Genomic DNA, 23,046 nt, shown 5'->3' with positions numbered 1-23,046 from the left:
TGAATTAATTTCATTTTCCTCTGATGCAGAACACGCTTTAAGCGGATATGAAAAAAACTCAACTCAATAAAAAGTGAGGAAAGGAAATGAATAGTTTTCAGAGGAAATACAAGTGTCCCTTAAAATGGGAGAGGATATGTAAAGTGGTTCATGGTATATGTTAATTAGGAACATTAGTGAAATTATTTCTCATCAAAAGATTGATAAAAATCTAAAAATTAGGCACACAGTCTGTGTACAATGCTGGATAGAAATGTAGGTTTATCCCCTACTGGTGGGAGTATGAAATGGCACAATTCCTGTCAAGGGAAATACAATACTGTCAGCTTTTCAAGTGCATTTAACCTTTGTACTAGCAAATCTACTGAGAATTTAGTCTATAGAAAAGAAAGTCAAGAAAACTACATGTGGTATATTTGTCAAAGCAAAAGACTGGAAACAACAGAGTGTATCAGTGTTGATCTTTTGAAAGCTAATAACTATCATGAATTATTTACTCTGAAGCTTAAATACTCTCTCCTCCCCTTTTCTCTATTTTTCTCTTTCTCGGTCATCTACCTGTGGTCAGACGAAGCTTTCATGATTAGCAGTCTACACTAGACTCATAAATTGATGGTACAAAGAAACATCAGTTCTTCAGAAGAGATAAGCTGCTATGTTAAGAAGGAGAAAGGCATGTTGGATAGATATCCACCCTATAAAAGATGTGTGGATTCTTCCTTTCAATACCTTAGTGTTTTCTCCCTGTCCACTGTGATTTCAAAGGCATCATACCGTTGTGGTCCTAGAATCCCACCTTCCAATGAGTTTCTCGGTATATCTCTAAGAGCTGTGAAGTGACAGAGTACAATGACTGGTGATTAGAATCTGAAAGCAAGTTTGCCTTACTGGATTTTTCTCAGGAGCAGGGAAAGTCCAGTTTGATGCTGGAACAATAATAGGGAAAGCCTGGGTGGGGGGTTAGGAGTAGGGCAAAATGGGGGAAACACCCATCGTTTGGAATCAAGACTAGATCTACCAGTGACCTGTCAAGGACCTCAGGGGATTCCTTCCCCCTGCCTGGGCCTCATGATATCTTTATATATGAAGAATTTGTGATGGTGCCTAAAGATGGCCAGTGCTGCTTGTCAGAGAAAGCTCTTGGGGTTATCAGAGGTGATGTGACACAATTTCTCTCATTTTCCCTGTGAAGAATCCTTGGGGGAAGCATCTTTGTCTTTTCTATAGCGGAAGTATCTGTTTTCTAATTTAGCTAAGGAAATTTCTGGTTCCTTGTGAAACCACAGACTCATCCCTGGTGCCAAGCCAAGCTGGTTTTGCCTAAACCTGGCTTGGCTCCAGCTTTTTGCCAAACACCATCCTGACGAATGAGGACTAGCAACTTTTTGGCACTGGTCATGTTATCATTCTCAGGACACTGGTGACAGAGGCAGCTGCCGTGAGGGTTGAGTGGACAGGTTACCTTGTGGGACTGGGTTGGGCTCTGAGAGGCCTCCTGCATCCATACAGACAGCATTTCTGGAGCAGCAGGTAGAGCTGGAGGCCACGTTCCAACCTTATGACCATTTCCATTTTGTTCAAAGAAAGCAGGAGGCTTATCTAAATTCTCCACATGCCCTTCAACCTGGTGACTGAGATATTAGGTCTGTGAGGAGAAGTTTTGTTATGTGGTCATGGTATCAGGTGTCAATACTTGTACAGAATCTGCAACAAAGTGACAAACTCCAGGACTCTGGGTCCTGGGATGGGCTGTTTCTCCATCCTATAGGCATCTGAGTAGAAGACAGTAAGAAGATGTCAGATTATGTTTTTTAAAAAGATTTTATTTATTTATTTGAGAGGCAGAGTTATAGACAGTGAGAGGGAGAGACAGAGAGAAAGGTCTTCCGTCCGCTGGTTCACTCCCCAAATGGCTACAACGGCCAGAGCTGTGCTAATCTGAAGCCAGGAGCCAGGAGCTTCCTCCAGGTCTCCCATGTGGGTGCAGGGGCCCAAGGACTTAGGCCATCTTCTACTGCTTTCCCAGGCCACAGCAGAGAGCTGGATCGGAAGTGGAGCAGCCACTTATGGGATTCAGGGACCCAAGCACGTGGGCCGTCTTCTACTGCTTTCCCAGGCCATAGCAGAGAGCTGGATAGTAGAGCAGCCAGGTCTTGAACCAGCACCCATATGGGATGCTGGCGCCGCAGATGGAGGATTAACCTACTGCGCAACAGCGCCAGGCCCCAGATTATGCTGTTTAAGAAACACTGTCTCATATAAAGAGGAAACAGGGATATAGAGAAGAGCAAGAAGTAGTCACAATGATTCCTAGAAGAGGATGGAGCCCAGGCCTTGTGGCATGTGTTTCAAGGTTTTATTTTTCCCTTCATTAAGTTTCTCTTAAATGACAATATGATGTTTTTATTTTTAGATATTCACACACTCTGGCACCTTTTCCTGAAGGAACTGGAGTGGTGGTATGGGGAAGAATCAGGTAGTCATGAAAATGCAAGCTTGGAAACCCTTTCCCCCATGAGAACAGAAGAGCATCGCAAGCATTCAGAACTCATCCACCCCTGGAGTAACACCATCTCAGGTCAGGACATGGGGAATACTGGAGTGAGTGGTGGATGGACTTAAGGGAGAGGCATGGCAATTGAAGTAGGTAGACCTAAATCTGAATACATTGTTTTTCTCAACAGTTCCTGCTGAAGGTCACATACCTGTGCAAGAGCAGAGTCAAATACCTAATAAAGATGTTCCACTAAAACATCATCGCCTTGGAAACAAAGGTTTAAGTAAACTTCCAAAAACTAGCAAAGATCATGTTCCAGGGAAAGAGCAAAAGCCTGGTGAAAATCAAGATTCAGTGGAAGATCAGGAAACTGACAAGGATCATCATCCAGTGAGAGAGAATGAGCTGTCTGCAGAACTTCCGGGCAAAGAGGCAGGAGACTGTGAAGGTCATGTTCATTCAAAAGAGGAAGATTCTGTCGAAGAGCACATTCCAGTCAAAGATCAGGAAGCTGGCAAAGATCTCATTCCATTGAAAGAGCAAGAGAAGTTTGAAGAACAAGATACAACCAAAGATCAAGAACCAAGCAAACATCAGGATGCAGTGAAACAGCAAGATCCTCTTGAAGCACAACTTCCTGAGACTGGTCACGGAATTGGCATACAGCAAGTCCTGTTGAAAGACCAACTTCCAGTTGAAGGACAAAGTCCAGTAACAGGTCTGGAAGCTAGAAAAGACCATGTTCCTGTGAAACAGCCAGAGCCTGAAGACGGACAAGATCCAACCAATGATCAGAAAACTAGCAAAGATCATGTTCCAATGAATGAGCAACAGCCTGTTGAACGACAAGATCCAGCCAACGATCAGGAAACCAGTAAAGACCACGTACCAGTCAAAGAGCAAGACCCTGCTAAAGGACAGATTCCAGGTAAAGGTCAGAAAGCCAGTATTCCTTCAAAGGAGCAAGATACAGTTGAAGAACGAGTTCCAGGGACTGGTCTAGAAAGCAGCAAAGACCAGGTTCCAGCGAAGGAACAAAAGCCTGCTGGAGGACAGGTTCCAAGCAAATATCAAGAAGCTCGCAAAAAGGAGGAAGAGTCTGCTGTGGGACAAATTCCAGGAAAGGAGCAGGAAAGTGGCAAAGATCTCATTCCACTGAAAGACCAAGAGGCTGGTGAAGGGCAAGTTCCAGCCAGAGATCAGGAAACTTCCAAGGATCACGTTCCAGAGAAACAGCAACAGCGTATTGCAGAACAACTTCCAGGCAAAGATCAGAAATCCAGCGTAGATCGCGCTCCTGCAAAGGAGCAAGAATCACCTGAAGGACAGGCTCCATCCACAGATCGGGAAACCAGCAAAGACCAAGTTCCTGGAAAGCAGGAACATCCTGTTGAAACACAACTTGGTATGGCTGGTCAGGAATCTACCACAGAGCAATTTCTACCGAAAGACAAAGATGCTGTTTATGCGCAAGTTCCAGTGGCCCGTCAGGAAACTAGCAAGGATCATGTTCCAGTGGAAGACCAAGAGCTTAGTGAAGGACAGGTTCCAGTTAAAGATCAGGAAACTTCTAATGATCACGTTCCAGAGGAAGAGCAGCAGCCTACTGCAGAACAGCTTCCAGGCAAAGATCAGAAAGCCGGCGTAGACCGCGTTCCTGCAAAGGAGCAAGATTCTGTTGAAGGAAAAATTCCGGCCCAAAGTCAGGAAACTAGCAAGGATCATCTTCCAGCGAAGGAGCAAGAGCCTTCTGAAGCACAAGCTCCAGGCACAGATCAGGAGAGCAGTAGAGATCTAGCTCCCTCAAAACCGCAAGACCCTGTTGTAGCACAAGCTCCTGTAAGTGGTCAGGAAGGTACAAAAGAGCAACTTCCACTGAAAGACCAAGATCCCGTTCATGGACAAGAGCCAGCAACCAGGCAGGAAGCAAGCAAAGTTCACGTTCCAGTGAAAGATCAAGATCTTATTCTAGGACAAGTTCCAGGAAGAGATCAGGAAACTAGCAAAGATCATGTTCCATTGACAGAGCAACATCCTGTTGAGAGACAAGCCCCGGCCAATGCTCAAGAACCTATCAAAGATCCTGTCAAAGCCCAAGTTCCTGCAAAACATGAAACTAGTAAAGATCATGTTCCTGTGAATGAGCAAGATCCTGTGGATGAGAAAACTTCAACTAGAAGTCTTGAAACCATAAACGATCACGTTCCAGTCAATGTTGAAGGAGACATTCCAGGTAAAGATCAACCAACTGCCCAAGGCCAAGTTCCATCCAGAAAACAGCAACTTTCAGGAGGAAAAGTTCCAGTCAAATGTAAAAAACTCAACAAAGGTCGCAAAACTGTCAGAAGCCGTGTTCCTGTCAAAGCAAAAGGTAGTGCGAAAGGTCCAGATACTGCGGTACAGCAGGTGAAACTGCTTGCTGGCATGACACCATGACCACCCTCCTATAGGAAAGCCACTTAGAGTCCTGGCTGCTCTCCACCAGCTCTCTGCTAACACACCCGAGGAAGCAGACGATGGCTTGAGTGGCTGGGCGCCTGCCACTCACAAGGGAGACCCAGATGCAGTTCCAGGTTCCTGGCTTCAACCTGGCCCAGCCCTGCTCTTGTAGCTATTTGGGAGAGTAAACTAGTGGCTGAAAGATCTCTCTCTCCTTTCTCTCTCTCTCCCTCTCTCCCTCTTTACCCCTCCCTCGTTACCTTCCTCCCCCTCATCCTCTCTCTCTCTCTGCCCTTCAAATATATAAATATATAAATATTTTTTAAAAAATGTTCAGAGACTGTCAAAGATCATGTTTTGGTTAAAGGAAAAATGCTCCTAAAGATCAATCAACAATTAAGACCAGTATATAGCTCCATGCCAAGATTTCAATGCCAATAAGTTTGGAGTCTCCCTCAATTGTCCATCCTGTGGCAGGCATGGGCTTGCATTATAAGCCATAAGACTGATGATGATCGCCCATTGGATGAGTTCTGCAGTGTAAACAGTTGTAGGAATCTCTATAGGAACCACCCATTAGGTGAACCCAAGAACACAACCTGGAAGAATAAGGGATCCCTGAGAACACAGAAGACGGCTGAGCAGGAAGATTTAATGCAAGAGGTTGGTAAGGAGGCTATGGAGAGGTGAGAGACAGAGGTTGAGGGCTTCCAGAGGCCATAACTACAGTGTAGAGAGGAACGACCCTGCCTCCTCACTGCCTCTGAGTGCTTGGACCTGCAGAGTTATACCTAATTCTCCTTTCTCCACCAGCTGGAACCTGTCCCCACTGCACCTGTGATGCTAAGAGATACTCCCAGTTCCCTATAGTGCTCCCCTCTCTTCTCTACCCATTCTTCCTCCCATTTAGGATGCCCAAGCCTGGGGCTGCTTCTCTCATCCACTTTCCAATAAAAAGTCTCCCTTCTGCTCATTTATATCTGGCTCCTGTGATTTCTGGGTTCCACAAAACTCTGGGGAGATGGGTGTGGAAGTGGAATCCCTCTCACCAGTGGGGAGCATCCAGGGCCCTGTATCCTGAGGGTAAAGGAGAGGAGGGGCAGGACCAAGAGCTCCACTTCCTGGAGCTTCCTGCTGGAAATCCAGTCATCAGCCCCAGTGCTGCAGTCTCCCTGTCACCAGCAGGTGGAAGTCTGGAAATCTTGCCTTTGGTTCAGGACCAGGAAAAAACACAAACAAGCCACAACAAACTGAACAACATAACCCGCTGTGTAAATTTTTGGCAATCCACTGTCAGTCCCAACTATTTCAGTCCCTCAGACCAGCCAAGCCTTGTGGCTAAGCCTACAGCTTCCTCCCTCCTTTCCTGTAATGTTTCCCAAAGACCTACATACTTGTGGGAAGGCATAGAAATGACGATGCTGCGTGCACACTGGTAAATGCCTATTCGGGAGGACATCTGCTGGCTCATGCCTGAGGTCCCTTCGCTGACGCCTCATTCCTCCTTAGGTTAAGCAATAGCCTCTCCCAGACTTGTGCTTTAAGATGACATGAAGAGGCCTGGCAACGTGCGCTCAGTCTGTGCTCCTTTGGTGTGAAGGACCAGGGAGAGTAGTGTTCTCTGGAGAGACACAAGGTGGGGGCAGGACAGCCTGGGGCAGTGACAACAGGGCTGGGACTACCTTGGGAAAACTTGAAGGGCCTCATGGCTCTACTGTTGACCTAGCTGCCCCATGGCCCTTGTACACGGAAGCTCCCAGGGAAGGCCAAAGCCTCGGGAGTGGGGGCAGTTTGGGTGGTGGGGAAATAGCAGGGGCAGGGGAGTCAGGGGATGAGTACCCCAGCTTGGCTTTCCCACACTGGTGACCCCAGGAAAATTTTGTCCCTCCCTGAGCCTTCTATGTTGACATGAGAGGGCTGGGTGTAACTATTCTGGACAGCCAGTCTACCCTACCACCCTGGGATCTGGAAGATCTTTCTTTCACGTTGGGCTCCTGCTGTGAGTGAACGTGAGGACAGGGGCTTGGAGTGAAAGAACACAGACCACTGCACTCTTTCCCTCTTCAGCTGGGTTCCAGCATGGCATCCTACCACCACCCGACCTCATTCTCCAGAGGGTAGGCTAGACTGTGGTAGGGCTATGACACCAGGCTTCTTAGAGTGTAGGCAAGAACAAGAGAAGATCCTGCTATGGGCCCTATACATAGTAGATTGTTGTAATAATTTTCATAGAAACTCTCTTAGACTAGATAAAGAAATTATGGGTTATGTACATTATGGAATACTACATAGCAGTAAAAAATGAAATTTGGTTATTTGCAACAAAATGGATCAATCTGAAAAACTTCATACTTAGTGAAATAAGCCAGTCCCAAAGGGATAACTACTATATATTCTCCCTGATCTGTGAGAACTAATAGTATACCTAAAATGAAAGCTTTAGAAGTGAAATTGACACTTTGAGAAGCAAAAACTTGAACAGCCCTAATCTTGACTGTTGAGGAATGTTTTTTTTATTTTTTATTTTATATTTTTTCTTTTTCTCTTCTTCATACTATATGTTAAACTCTTTACTTAACATAGAGTTAATCATATGTATATAAAGTTAATTGAAAATAGATCTCAGTAAAAAATAAGAGAGGGAATAAGAGAGGGAGGAGGAAGTATGTAATTGTAAAGTTGTATAGTTCTGCATACAGTCCTACAGACTTACTTCTAAGGGTACAGTTTAAAAAATTGTCATGGGACTCCAAATCCCATTAAAATTGGTGGTAAAAATGCCATCTTAATTGTTAAAGTGATCATATTAAGTGTTAAAGTGAACATATAGATAGAATTAAGTGTTAAAGAGGTCACATAAATGGCATCAAGTGTTTGGTAATAATAGTCAGAATTAAAAAGGAGGGAATATCCAACATGGGAAGCAGTCCACAAAGCAGTCTCATAGAATGACAATCACTTTAAGTAACACTCTGACCTCAGAATCAGCCTTTAAGGCATTTGGATGTGGCTGAAAAGTCTATGAGAGCATTTCAGGCATGAAAAGCCAAGACATCATGGCAAAAAACATTCTACATGAAGGATCTTTGTGATTGAGACTCCATTGGAAAGAAGGGGCCATCAAAGAAGGATGTACTTTTTTCTGAAGGGAGGAGAGAACTTCCACTTTGCTTATGGCCTTGTCTAAATACTGATGACGTTTGTGGTCACAAAAGGCTTCCATAACCTTGGCAGCTCATGGCAAGAGCCTCAGGTGATCACTGACATCATAAATAAGAATGTTAATTGTTAAATTAACAACAGAAGTCACTGTGCACTTACTCCTCATGTGGGACTTCTGACTTTAATGAGTTGTGCTATGAGAATTAACTGCAAAACTTGTTCTCAAAAAGTACTTTTGTGTGTGTGTGTGTGTGCAAACTGTTGAAATCTTTATTTAGTATAGAGTTGGTCTTCTGTATATAAAGTTAATTAAAAATGAATCTTAATGAAGAATGAGATGAGAGAGGGAGTAGGAGGTGGGATGGAAGTGGGGGTGGGAGGGTGGGTATTGGGGAAGAACCACTGTACTCCTAAAGTTGTACCTATGAAATTTGTATTCATGGAGCCAGTGCTGTGGTGCAGTGGGTTAAAGCCCTGGCCTGAGGCGCCGGCATCCCACATGGGCGCTGGTTCTAGTCCTGGATGCTCCTCTTCCAATCCTGCTCTCTTCTGTGGCATGGGATAGCAGTAGAAGATGGCCCAAGTCCTTGGGCCCCTGCACCCATGTGAGAGACCCACAAGAAGCTCCTGGCTCCTAGATTTGGATCAGCACAGCTCCAGCCACTGCGGCCAATTGGGGAGTGAACCAGCAGATGGAAGACCACTCTCTCTGTCTCTACCTCTCTCTGTATCTCTGTCTTTCAAATAAATAAAATAAATCTTTAAAAAATTTGCATTCATGAAATAAAAGCTTTTAAAAAAAAGCTCTCTTAGATGGTCAGTATACATGTAACTAACCATGCAAAAAGGCCACAGGAAAGAGAGATTAAATCACCACTCTAAACTACACAGTCAATATGTGATGATAAAGCTATTTTCACTTATTGAAATATGTATTTATTTTCATATACCTGAAATAGAGAGAGAGAGGGCACTTCAAATTAAATCATATTCATACATGTTGTAACAAGTTGGTACAAGTTCATTTTGCTGCAAAAATTATGAAATCCATGTATCATTTTTCCATATCCACTTCAAATACACTTTTTGAAGTCCACTCATATTTACCTCTTTAGTTCCTTAAGTATGTCACATGCAAAATCTACTTTTATTGAATAGTGATAGCTGTAGAAAGAACTATAAAATCATACTTAAGTGGCTGCAACACCAGCATCCCATACCATAGCACCAGTAAAATCCTGGCTGCTCTGCTTCCATCCAGCTCCCTGCTAATGGACCTGGGAAAGCAGAGAAAGGTGGCCCAAGTGCTTGAGTACTTGCCACCCATATGGGAGGCCCAAATGGAGATCTGGGTTCTTAGTTTCAGCCTGGCCCATCCCTGATCATTATGGTCATTTGGGGAGTGAACCAGTAGACAGATCTCTCCCATTCTCTCTTTCTTTTACTCTCTCCCCCTAACTCTGCCTTTCAAATAAATAATTTTTTCAATTTTAAAAATTATTTCTATAAAACTATTTTATGTATTTCATATATACAATTTTAAGCACATATTTCCTACTTCTCCCTCCTCCATTAATTTTTTCTTTTATTTTAATTTTTGTAATAACATGCTTCAAATTTACTTTGAAGTAACAAGCTTAATCATCCACTGAGTAAAGAATTCAACAAGTAGAAAATAGAAAGACTAGTGTTTGGCCAGATTATAGACAAAGGCTATAAACAATAAGTTGTATTATTATACATTGTACAAATATACCAAAATATATACATAAACATGTAAATTTGAAAAATTATCAACATCATGCTAAATAAAGTAAGCCAAATAAAAAGGACAAATGTTACATGATCCCACCTATATGAAGCACTCAGAATAATCAAATTCATAGATCTATATAGTAGTGTCTGGAGTGACAAGGTAAAATGTTGGACCACTTTATCTGTATGTTTTGCACACTGGGTTAGATGAAGGTTTTGTTCTGTGATCCACAAACAGCAATCAATGGTATCAGATCCTTTTTTGTACAACTTTTCTAGGAATGGATCAGTTCCTGGTATTTTCTCAAGGGAAGTGTCAGGAGGAGTGCAGAGGCAAGTAGGCAGATTAAGCAATGTTAGTTCAAGATAATTTCAACCTAATCTTCTGGGGCTGCTGCTGGAGGGAAATAATTACCTCCCTTGAGGAAAACAGAAAATCACGCTAGGAGCACAGAAAGACTCACAGAGAAATTATGTAATTCGTATACCTTTTTTTTTGACAGGCAGAGTGGACATTGAGAGAGAGAGACAGAGAGAAAGGTCTTCCTTTTGCCGTTGGTTCACACTCCAATGGCCGCCACAGCTGGTGCACCGCGCTGATCCGAAGGCAGGAGCCAGGTGCTTCTCCTGGTCTCCCATGGGGTGCAGGGCCCAAGCACTTGGGCCATCCTCCACTGCCTTCCCGGGGCCACAGCAGAGAGCTGGCCTGGAAGAGGGGCAGCCGGGACAGAATCTGGCACCCCGACCGGGACTAGAACCCAGTGTGCTGGCGCCGCAAGGTGGAGGATTAGCCTGTTGAGCCGCGGCGCCGGCCGTAACTCAAATACATTATGATCAGCAAACTTCAACCCCACCTATGGTACACACAGGCAAGGAAGATTAAATGAGGAGTTCGATTCAGCTCTTAAGCAAGGCTCTTCCTGGAGAGATGAAATCCATCGTCATCTTTGTCCTTTCTCTGCTTCTCATATTTGGGACACGAACCCTGGGATGAGACACAGTGGTAGGTGAAGAACAGTGACCTGGGAGAATGATACTCGGGAAGAATGGCCTCTGAGGATATTATGGGTGTGAGAAGAAACTTTCTCAGACAGATTCTCTTCCATGATGTGAGTAGAGTCTTATTCACCCACAGACATAGCCCTTCTGAGAATATCAGTGAATTGATGAGGGAACATTAGAGATAATGCAACCCAAACATACTTCTGATCAATTACCAGGTGAATCATAAAGACATTTACCACATGAATAACACCAGTTTTCAAATAAACAACAAAGCCATTTATTCTGGACCAAAATAAAAAACAAACAAACAAAAAACAAAAACAAAAAAACCTAGATCCCAGGGTAATTACCATATCCAAACCAAAGAGCAGGTAAATTATACCTATGAAAGAAAACAAATATATAATCAACACAGTTGTCAAAGACAACATGAAATGAAGCAACAGGCTACAATCCAGGTAGAAAATAAGAACCATGGGTCAGAAGGCAATTTTCAAATGCTAATAATATGCCACATAGATGTCAATGGTCATAACTGAATGCAAAATCCTTATCAAAATCAGTTACAGGTCAAAACTGCAAATAGAATATCTGGGGGAGCCGCAAGAACAAACCCTATTCTCTGATGTACAAAAAGGTAGGGCACAAGATAAATCTCAAGACATTTTGCCTTTCTGAAATCAAGAAGTAGTATATGACAGGGATATATATTTATCAGACTCAAAGTTCCTAAGAAAATGAAGAAATTGGCCAAAATGCAAATGGTGTGCTAGACCAATATCCAAGTATAGAAAAAACACTGCTTGATGAAGAACAAAAGGAAAGACAAAAAGATGACCCCAAGACAGTTTTATCATCAAAATCCAAGATCTTTTATATGACAGCAATCAAAATGCCAATTAAGATAAACAGCAAGGCCAGAATGAAAATGAAATGCTAGAGGAATATCAAAGAATAGGGTAAGATGCACTCTATCTCACACAACAATATGGACCCCAAGATAAATCCCAAGGTGTTTTTCCTATACAAAGCGAAAAGACAGTAAAAGTGGAGGATAAAACAGGTCAAATTCTAATCAAGAGGAAAAGGGTGGCCATAAAGCAAATGGAGTACCAGACCAATAGGCAAATGGAGAAACAACACCATTCAATCAAGGACAACAGAGAGGTTTTCTGACCCTTTCCTACAAGTAACACTACATCTGAAGAGAGGGAAAGCAGGAGAAACAATAGGTCCACTGATAACTAATGGTCTGGAACCCTGCTGCTCTGTGGTTGGTCCAGCTGAAACTAAAGGAAGCAGGGGTACCACCTCTCATCCCCCCCCAACACTGATTGTCACCTCTCCATAGGTGTCACCTGACCTCACTAAAGCTTGTGAAGTTTCCAAGGTGCAGACTCCCATGGGATCCCATATCCTTGGTACACACATGTCAACACCTACTCATGCTTCCTTGTCTTCAGCATTTCTAAATCTGGAGCTTTCTGAAACACTTGCTTGTCAATAAAGAGATTACGTTCTACTTTCCTTGCTTCTGTCTCCTGAGATCTCTGGATCCCGAGAAGCTCAAGGGTTTGAGGGAATTACTAAAATAGATAGCTTTCAAATGAAAATAAAGGCAAATTCTTGGAACACTGGAGAGAATAATAACCAAAATCAGTTTTTTAGATCTCTGGCTAGAAACTCAACATTAACAACAAGATGCTGGGGGTGGTGCTGTGGCACAGTGGGTTAAAGCCCCAGCCTGTGGCACCACCATTTCATAAGCGTGCCTGTTCAAGTCCTGGCTGTTCCACTTCTGATACAGCTCCCTGCCAATGCGCCTGGGAAAACAGCAGAGGATGGCCCAACTCCTTGGGCCCCTGCACCAATGTGGGAGACCCAGAAGAAACTCCTGACTTCTGATTTCAGATCGGCTCAGCTCCTGTGGCCACTTGGGGAGTGAACCAGCAGATGGGAGACCTTTCTCTGTAACTCTGTCTTTCAAATAAATAAAATATATCTTTAAAAAAATGCTGCAATCTACTAGTAACACTGTCTACCACCAGAGGTCAAGCCCAGCTCCCTTCATGACCTCTTTCCCAATGGTACCACACATCTGGGTAGAAACATGGGAGCAGGAGGAGTTATTTTGCCACAAGGCTCTTTAGAAATTTGTCTTTCCTCACTAAACACTCACTTGATTGGTGAAAGGCTTTGGATACTTTTCAGGATCCTGAAAGCAGCTGACTTAAACAATGTTTGTTGGGATTCTCAAGTTTCTATGGAGGAGCAGATTTTACTCTACCACTCAGACAGTACTTCCTTCTATTTTAGGGGTTGTTTAGGGGCTTATTATCAAATTAATTAAATGAAATTCTGATCCTGTATCATTATTTTTTCTCCTTAATCATGAATGGGAAAGTTATTTTTCAATTATTATGTGGTTGATTTGCAGATAATCACACGATCCTCTCTCATATTGAGATACACTCCATTGACTTACTTGTGGATGTTAAACCAACTCTTGCAGGAGTGCTAGTGTCAGAGTTGTAGGAATACTGTTAGGAGGAGTATGTGGTTCTAGTTGCTTCAGTCTGTGTCTTGTTCCCAAAAGAGGCGGCAGATTCTTTTGCTGAATCCTTCAGGAATAGCATAGACCCTATGTTACAACCCTTTGTGTTGCAGCCTTTCGTTTTATTATACCCAGCTCAATTGTCCCCAAAGACTACCAAGGAGCCAATACCACTGTAAAACACGTGAGAGTTTTATTGCAGGTCCTGGCCTGTTCTCTCAACCATCACCGACACAGTAGGTCTGGTTGAGAGCCCCTACTCTTCAGTTAATGAGGTTTTTAAAGGGTTTTTAGAGACATTCTATACATTATAGCACCATTCAGCAAATCATCTTATTTCATGGGAAATTCAAGAATATCTCTTAAAATTGATTAGTGCATCTAGCGGCGGGAATGGACCTAGTAAAGGTGGTTGGATGGCTTTTGGGGTTGATGCTTTTTAAAATGATTGGCTAAAGTATAGGGCCCGAGCTGCTAGGGTGTATGTGTCAAACTGCAGGGTTTCGGGATGTTATCAATCACCCTAACTGCCTGAAAAGACACCTGGAACTTTAGGTGTTTCCCTGCTATCTGCTGATTGGCTGTCGCTAGGGGACGTTATCACAAGGGGAGTTTATTTCCCCTTTTTTAGGAGCTTTTGATTTAGGGTTCAGGGCCCGGTGAGGCCCAAGTTACAAGATGGAGGCCTATTTCAAAATAGCTGCACCTTGATCCAGGCTCAGGTGTCGGACCCTCACCAGCGAGGGTCCAACGCAGTCACGACACGGTCACTGTTTCTTGGTTCTCAAGGAACTTTACTCATGGAGACAGAAGGAAAAGGCAAGGGGAGAGGAGAAAAGAAGAGGAGGGGCGGCGGTGGCGGTGGCGGCCCGCCCAGATCCCAATGTCCCTTTATATCCCAAGTCCCGTGGAGCATGCGCTCCACAGCCAATAGCGGTTCTCTTCACGTGCAGTTTATGCTAATGTAGTCCAATCAGATGAAAGGGCACGTATACCCTCAGGTCGAAAGTTCATCTGTTTCACCTGGTTCCTTCTAGTTGTTTATGCAGAGTCCATCCTGTTTCATCTGTTTCACCTGGTTGTTTTCGTAGGACTTGTGGTCGACCGATTGCTACAAGCTATGTAGATACAGAAATGAGGAGGTTCCCACAGGTGGCCAACCTGCGGTTCCCCACACTCAGGTTTCTCAGTGCCTCAGTTCTCAGTGATACAGCGTCTCTTCTACCATCAGGCCACAGCTTCTCTCTGTTGGGTTCACTGAGCACTGCCATCTGCTGTGTTATAGCTTCTCTGCTGGGTTCTTTGTCTCATGAGCATGATGAATGAGGCACACAGACATAGATGAAGTGACCAGAGCGAAGGGCATTTATTGAAGAAGGCAGAGAAAACCTCCTGGCAGCCGGGAGGGTTGCTCTGAAGGCCTACCTGTGTTTCTAAAGCAGAAAGTTCTCCGATTGGTTGAGATATATGCTAAAGAGGTATTCTCCATGAATCAATCAAGGAACTGACAATGCAGCAGCCTGTTTCACATATAAGTTCACAGAGTGCTCAATCAAGTCCACTTGGCAGACGCAGCAACATCTGAATTGCATTATATATGTTTCTCCAGTCTCCCCACTTCCTAAGGGCTCCTGAGGGTTATGTTACGTATGTTCTTTCTTTTCCTTTCCAGCGGCCCCTGGAGTCCCTGTGCCAACCAGACATTACTGATGCAAAACCCTATTTGTGCATGGTATACCATCCAATTTAAAATATTGCAAAATTCACTGGGTAAGATTTTGTTGAGGATTTTTTTTGCTTCATAACAAGATCATAACATTTTGTATGTGACATCCTTGTCACACTGAGGTCATGCCTTGAAATGCAAAATTGTAGTGAATATCAAACTACTTTGAAAAACAAAAAGGTTTTATGTCACTGAATGAGGCTCTGAAAAAGTGTCTTGGGAGTTACAGTGCAAACATTTAATGTTACTTGCATACTAAATTAAATGGAAAGTTTTTTTTTTTTTCTTTTTCCTGAATTTGGACAGAACTCCCTGAAGACTGGCAAACGTAAAGCTAGAAAAGAGCAGTGGAATCGCAAAGGAAAAAGATACAATGCCTGGAGGAAGCCATAGGTTGCCAAGAAAGAAAGGTGCTAAAAAACAGATCAGAAGTTTCAGGGAGCTTTTCCCTCCACATCTCTGTCTCCACGTCAATTGTCAGTTCTCCCATATACACGCATAAATCTAGTTCTCATCAGTGCTGAAGTCAGGTATGTTCTCAGCTACTAAGCAAGAAGAAACAAAACAAACTTTTACAAGAATGTAGAGAAAGCAAGATTTATTTGGCCTGGGGATCACATTCTAAAGCGACCTCAAGTTGGACTTTTGACTTTATGAATAAAGTTGTTACCCAAGCATAGAGACTTATCCACAGGAGGTAAGGAAGCATTCAGTATACAGCTTAAACTTAAGTCTTTTTATTTTATTTTATTTTATTTTATTTTTTGACAGGCAGAGTGGACAGAGAGAGAGACAGAGAGAAAGGTCTTCCTTTGCCATTGGTTCACCCCCCAATGGCTGCTGCGGCCAGCGCACAGCGCTGATCCGATGCCAGGAGCCAGGTGCTTCTCCTGGTCTCCCATGGGGTGCAGGGCCCAAGGACCTGGGCCATCCTCCACTGCCTTCCTGGCCACAGCAGAGAGCTGGCCTGGAAGAGGAGCAACCGGGACAGAATCCGGTGCCCCAACCGGGACTAGAACCCGGTGTGCCGGCACCACCAGGCGGAGGATTAGCCTGTGAGCCACGGCGCCAGCCAACTTAAGTCTTACGGTAAACATAAATTGGCATTTTGCATAAATATAGAAATTATTTTGTTAATAGCACATTATCTTGCTTTGTCATTGGGGCTGTGTGTGTGTGTTTAAACGTTAGTGTGTTAAAATTAACACCTTAAACGTACTGCTATCTGACGCTTTGGGGAGGCCTGGGGTTTCAACTGTCCTGGAATCTCAATGAAAAAACAGAATTTGACAGAACTGAAGCACTGCCTGGCAGACAACTCCTATGGCCTCAAAATCCGCTGTGTAAGTGAAGAACCACGGAAGGCCGAGCCAGCTTGTGACCTCCTGAGCGAGCCTGTTCCTGGGGGCTCCCAGAGTTCCCCTCAGGGCTGCTCCCCAGGGTCTCTTCCTGGGGAAGGGGCAGCAAGCACTTCCGGGTCAGCCACAGGCACTTCCTCTCGCCCCGGGAGCCGCAGCGCCCCCTGCTGGCGGCCCCGCCTCAGCGACGGCGAGCCGTTGAGCCCGGCGTGCCCGCGCGAACGCCATGAGGCCGAGCCGCGCCTCCCTGCTCGCCCTGTGCGTCCTCCTCTGCCTCCCCGGGGCCCAGCCCGGAGCCATGAGGAGAGCCGGTAGGGCCGGGAGCCGCGGGCTGCGCTGGGCTGGGGGGCAGGCGGCGCGGCCCGGGGCTCACCCCGCGGCGTTTCTCGGCAGCCGACCCGAAGCCCGGGTATTGCCCCGAGTTCTTCCCCGAGTGCCCGTTCACGCTGTTCCCCTCGTGCCGGCGCGACCAGGCCTGCAAGGGGGCCAAGAAGTGCTGCTTCTACCAGTGCCGGCGCCAGTGCATGGAGCCCTGGCTGACGCTGGACTGAGGTGAGCAGCGCCGCCCGCCCGCCCGCCGGCCCGGAGCTTCGCCCCGCACGCACAGCACCGTGCGGGAGGCCCGGGGCGCCAGGCCTCCCTCCGCGGGGCACCTGCCTCGTCTGAGGTGGACCCTCGGCTGGCGGCCCTGAGCCCCTGCCTCGTCTGAGGTGGACCCTCGCTGGCGGCCCTGAGCCCCTGCCCCTCCGCACACCGCAGGGCCCCCGGGCGGGGAGGCCCCGCAGACCCCAGGCACAGTGGCCTGGCCCCGACGCCAGGCCGCGGTGCCTCAGCCTCTCTTCTCCCTAAGGTGGAAACCCCTCAGACGTGGACAGCTGGTCTCCAGTGCTTGGGTGGCCGCCCAGCGCCAGGACTTCAGTTTCTCAAGAGTTAAATGCGTGTTGATGTGGAAAACGAAACAGAGAAATAAAGCAGTGTGCATTAATTTGTTTCCTGTTGTCGTAACACAGTACCTGAAGCCGAGCACTTAATAGAGACTTATCTAGCTCACAATTCCGGAAGTTCAAGGGCATGGCACAGCAAGTGCTCAGCTCTGGTCAGAGCCTCGGGGCAGACGGCCTCACAGTGGCAAAAGCTTGTGCGAGAGTCAAGAGAGCGCTGGAAGAGGGATTCAGGCTCCCTTCTAAAACCCCATTCTCAGGAGGAATCAGGCTCATGAGATTTGCATTGATTGTTTCCAGTGAGGGCACCTGTAGTTTTGGATGCAACGTTTTGTTCTGTTTTAAACATTTATTTATTTATTTATTTGAAAGGCAGAGTTACAGAGAAGCAGAGGCAAAGAAAGAGAGTCTTCCATCCGCTGGTTCACTCCCCAGATGGCCGCAACGGCCGGAGCTGAGCTGATCTGAAGCCAGGAGCCAGGAGCTTCTTCCTGATATCCTATGTGGGTATAGGGGCCCAAGGACTTGGGCCATCTTCTGTTTTCCCAGGCACATTAACAGGGAGCTGGATCAAAAGTAGAACAGCCAGAAATTGAACCCACACTCATATGGGGATGCCAGTACTGCAGGCAGAAATGTAACCTGCTACACCACAGCACTGGCCCCAAGATTTCATTATTATTATTTAGGTGTGGCGAGGCCGACACAGCTAGAGATGACAGCTGCTGGAAAGACAATATGTCCTCACAGATCTCAGGAGGAGTGGTGCACCTTGCCATTAGGAGCCACCTAGAGAAGCACCTCTGTCAGTCAGGAGGTAGCATTTAGGGAAGGGGGTAATAGCCCTGAGTGTAAGCATTCAATAAAAGAGGCGGATGGAGGTATGCATGCTGGAATTATAGATCATAGATAGATTGTAGATAATCAATCATCTCAGTAGGAACTCACCAACTTAAGCCTTAGCTTAGACTGTCATACTTCTGTGGTTCTGTAGGCAGGAAATAGGCTGACAGAGCTATTGGGCTGAGAATATGTTTGATCCTTGAGGAAAAGTGAAGAATGACCCTGAGATTGGTTGTAGGACAAGAGGCCTGCCTTGCCACCACCAGCCCAGAGGGCACAGACCCACAGGGAAGAGACATTGTATCCTTGATTCCAGAGAGTGAGGCTAACACCTCATTTCTGACAGCAGGGTCATCACTGTGATGGGTGCAGGGGGTGTGGCTACCAGCTATGAGGATCAAGAGGATAGATTATGGATTCTCAATCCTTAAAACCCAATGGAATTTGTCCCACTGAGTTCTAGATTGCTTAAGATGCTGAGTCCTTTTTTCCTTCCAATTTCTCCCTTTAAGAAGTGGTATATCTATTCTGTATTTATCCCACCATTGGAGTTTGGAAGTAGATAATGTGGCTGCTTTCACAGGTTCACAGCTGGAGAGAAATTTTCCCAGGATTGGCCAAACCCAGAGTATCTTTCCTTTTCTAGATGATAGTAACTGAGCTCTTCAACTTAGCGTTGATTATGAAATGGGGATGTTGGGATGGAGTAACATTTTATATGTGGGAAAGATATAAATTTGGGACGGCTACAGGGTGAATTATTATGGATTGAATTGGGTCACCTCCCAAAAACATATGTTCAATCCCAATGTCCAGACCTCAGAATGTGACCTTATTGGTAAATATGGTTCTTTCATGTATAATTAGTTAATATGAGATCATACCAGATTAGGTTATGCCTTTAATCCATTATGAGGGCAATAAGAATGCCGTAAAGGACAGACACACACAGCAAATCCCTTCTTCATGTGAAGAAGAAGGATTGGAGCAACACAGCAGAAAGCCAAGACTGTCCTGGGTCAGGCCACCTCCATGAGCTTAGGCTCCAGACTCACACCAGAAGATCCAGGCACCAAACTCATCCCATTGACTGTCTAGCTCCTACAGACTCAGATCAAGACCCATCCATTACCAGGTCACTACCTATTGACTCGGGCTCCAGGCTGTTCCCTGTGAATATAGGCCCAACTCTCAACCCCACATACCCAAGTACCAGGCCCACCTACTCTGAACAGATTGGTGATGGGTTGTACCACACAAAGCCAGTCTTAACAGCCCCAACTTCTTCAAATGCACATAGATATCAACTTAGGGCAAAAAAAGAAATAATTTTAAACATGAGATATAACAACACCAAAATACCCACAATAATATCCCAGTAGCTGACCCAGAAGAAAGCAGAAATACAAACTGCCTGGAAAAAAATCAAAATTATTTTTAGGGAAGCTCAATGAACTTAAAAAAATACAGAGAAGGCCGGCGCTGTGGCTTAACAGGCTAATCCTCCGCCTTGCGGCGCCGGCACACCGGGTTCTAGTCCCGGTCGGGGCGCCAGATTCTATCCTGGTTGCCCCTCTTCCAGGCCAGCTCTCTGCTATGGCCCGGGAAGGCAGTGGAGGATGGCCCAAGTCCTTGGGCCCTGCACCCGCATGGGAGACCAGGAGAAGCACCTGGCTCCTGGCTTCGGATCAGCGCGATGCGCCGGCCGCAGTGGCCATTGGAGGGTGAACCAACGGCAAAGGAAGACCTTTCTCTCTGTCTCTCTCTCTCACTATCCACTCTGCCTGTCAAAAAATAAATAAATAAAAATAAAAGACAATTTAATTTAAAAAAATACAGAGAAACAATTCACAAAATCATGAAAATCATAAATAAACAAAACTAGAAATTTTAAAGAGAGATTGATTTTTTAGAAATAAAATTCAGGGCCAGTGCTGTGGCATAGCAGGTAAAGCTGCTGCCTGCTCTGCCAGAATTCCATATGGGTGCCAGTTTAAGTCCCGGCTGCTCCACTTCTGATCTAGCTCTCTGCTACAGCATGGGAAAGCAGTAGAAGATGGTCCAAGTCCTCGGGCCCCACACCCTCATGGGAGACCTGGAAGAAGTTCCTTGCTCCTGGCTTTGGATCAGTGCAGCTCTGGCCATTGCAGACATTTGGGGAGTGAACCAGTGGATGGATGACTTCTCTCTCTCTCTCTGCCTCTCCTTCTCTGTGTAACTCTGACTTCCAAATAAATAATAAATCTTAAAAAAAAAAAAAATCCAGCAGAAATTCTAGAGCTGAAAAGCACAATGAATGAAATGAAAAGTATAATAGAAACCATCAACAATCTAATCAAGCAGAAGAAAAAATCTGGATTTGGATGTTTTTTGAAAAATATAGTCAGCAGAGAAAAAGAAAAAGAACTAAAAGAAATGAAGAAAGCTAGTGAGATTTCTGGAACAATATCAAAAAAGCAAATATCCAAGTCTTAGGAGTTAAAGAAGACAAAGGGTCAAAACTGTACTTCAAGAAAAAATGGCAGAAAGCCTTTCCAAATATAGGGAAAGATATAGATATTCAGATATATAAAGGTCAAGGGGACCAGCGCTGTGGCATAGTGAGTAAAGACACCACCTGCAGTTCCATCATGTCATATGGTAGCTGGTTCAAGTCCTAGCTGCTCCACTTCCAATCCAGCTCTCTGCTATGCCTGGGAAATCAGTGGAAGATGGCCCAAGTCCTTGAGCCACTGCACCCACCTGGGAGACCTGGAGGAGGCTCTGGGCTTCTAGCTTCAGATTGGCCCAGCTCCAGCCATGGCAGCCATTTGGGGAGTGAGCCAGCGAATGGAAGATTTCTCTGTCTCTCTCTGCCTCTACCTCTGTAACGCTGCCTTTCAAATAAATAAGTAAATATTTTTAAAAATAATAAAAAATAAAATAAAAACCAGAAAGGTCAAACGATTATTGGAAGATATAAACAAAGGTTAAAATCAATGAGAAAGATCTTGAAAGAGAAAAAGCAAATCACATATAAGGGAGTTACAATAAGGCTACTATAAGGTATGGGCTTTTAGCACAATTAGATTCTCACTTGAGACACACACATCCCATATTTCAGTATTTGCTTCAAGTCCTGGCTACTTTGTTCTGATACAGCATCCTGCTAATGCACACCTTGGGAGGCAGCAGCTGATGACTGAAGTACTTGGGTCCCTGATACCCACTTGGGAATCTTAGGCGAGGGGTCAAAATAGTCAAGTTCTCCTAGCAGAAAATAGAATGGTGGTTTTCAGGGGATGTGGGGAGGGAAGAGGGGGAGCTGCTCCTCAGTGGGTACAAAATTTCAGCCGTGCAAGATGGAAAAGTCCTAGAGAACTGCTGGGCAGTTGTGCCGTGCACCGCCATATGTGTTCCGGGGGTACATCTCATGGTACACGTTTCTTACCACAATAAAAAAGTGTTGCTCAAAATACACAAACCACAAAAGAATGTTTAGAGCACAACTGTGCTTCCGTGAAGTTCAACAGCACGCGAACCTGAAGAAGCCACAGAGTGAGAGTGACACATGAGCATGGTGAACAGAAAGTTCAAGATAGTGGTCACTTCTGGAGCAGTGACGCTAAGGCTTGGTTCTAAATTTGTAGGTTCAGCAAGGCTTATTTTTACAGGATACGGAACGTTTATCACAGTCTTTCATATGTAGAATTTACGAGGGTTTTTAAAACAAAGAAATAGCAACAAAAATCAACTGCCAATTTGGGGGATGATTAGGGAAGCTTAATTATGAACTAGCTGGGAGAGGCACACAGGTCTCACAGCCATATGATTGCATATGTTAATGGCAGCATGTCCTGATTCTTAGAGCCTGCGTACTGATTCATTAGGAAGAAGGGACGTAACATACAATTTACTTTCAAATCTTTCAACAAATACAGATATTCCAAACTTTTAATAATTTTAAATAATAGATAATTTTCAAATACAAATTTTAAATATATAGCCATCATAGTTCTGTTCTTTCAACTTTTCTGGGGGTTTAAAAACTTCGTAATAGGGCCAGCATTGGGCCTCAATGGGTTAAGCCACCACCTGCAATGCCAGCATCCCATACAGGCACTGGTTCATGTCCTGGTTGCACCACTTCCAATCAAGCTCCCTGATAATGCACCTGGAAAAGCAGAAGAAGACGGCTCAAGTACCTGGGCCCTTGCCACCAACATGAGAGACCCAGATGGAGTTCCAGGCTCCTGGTTGCAGCCTTCAGCCTGGCCCAGCTCCAGCTGTTGAGTGAACTAACAGAAGATTCTCTCTCTCTCCCTCCCTCCCTCCCTCCCTCCCTCCCTCCTCCCCCATTCTCTGTAACTACTTTTCAAATAAATAGTCTTCTTTTATAAAGTTCATGGAAAAACATGGAACTAAAAGTTTTATTTTTGAAAGCTTCCTAACAAAAAGCCGGAGGAAGAAACGGCCGAGACACCTCAACATTCTGCCCTTTGTTCTCTAACCCCCAGGCTGCGGACCTGCCACACAGATGATCTGAGCACAAGCAACCAACTGGTAAGATGGTAACCACCGCTTTGCCACCCGACAAGGACTTGGTGCTCTTCCCAGAAGGGAGGGATCCCTTCTGTCTCTACCTGACCTCAACTCAGTCCCTTACACTTTAGGATGGGAAAAATCCCCACTCCCACTCTCTGTACTATTTGGGTAGCAAATTCCCCAAATTTACCTATTTAACCTACTGAGCCCAAGCAGAATGGTGAGTTCTACTGGGTGGTTGA

Source organism: Lepus europaeus, chromosome 10 (assembly GCF_033115175.1).
Source record: "Lepus europaeus isolate LE1 chromosome 10, mLepTim1.pri, whole genome shotgun sequence".
NCBI classification, from domain to species: Eukaryota; Metazoa; Chordata; class Mammalia; order Lagomorpha; family Leporidae; genus Lepus; species Lepus europaeus.
The sequence above is the reverse complement of the archived record's forward strand: the minus strand, read 5'-3'. Positions refer to the sequence as shown.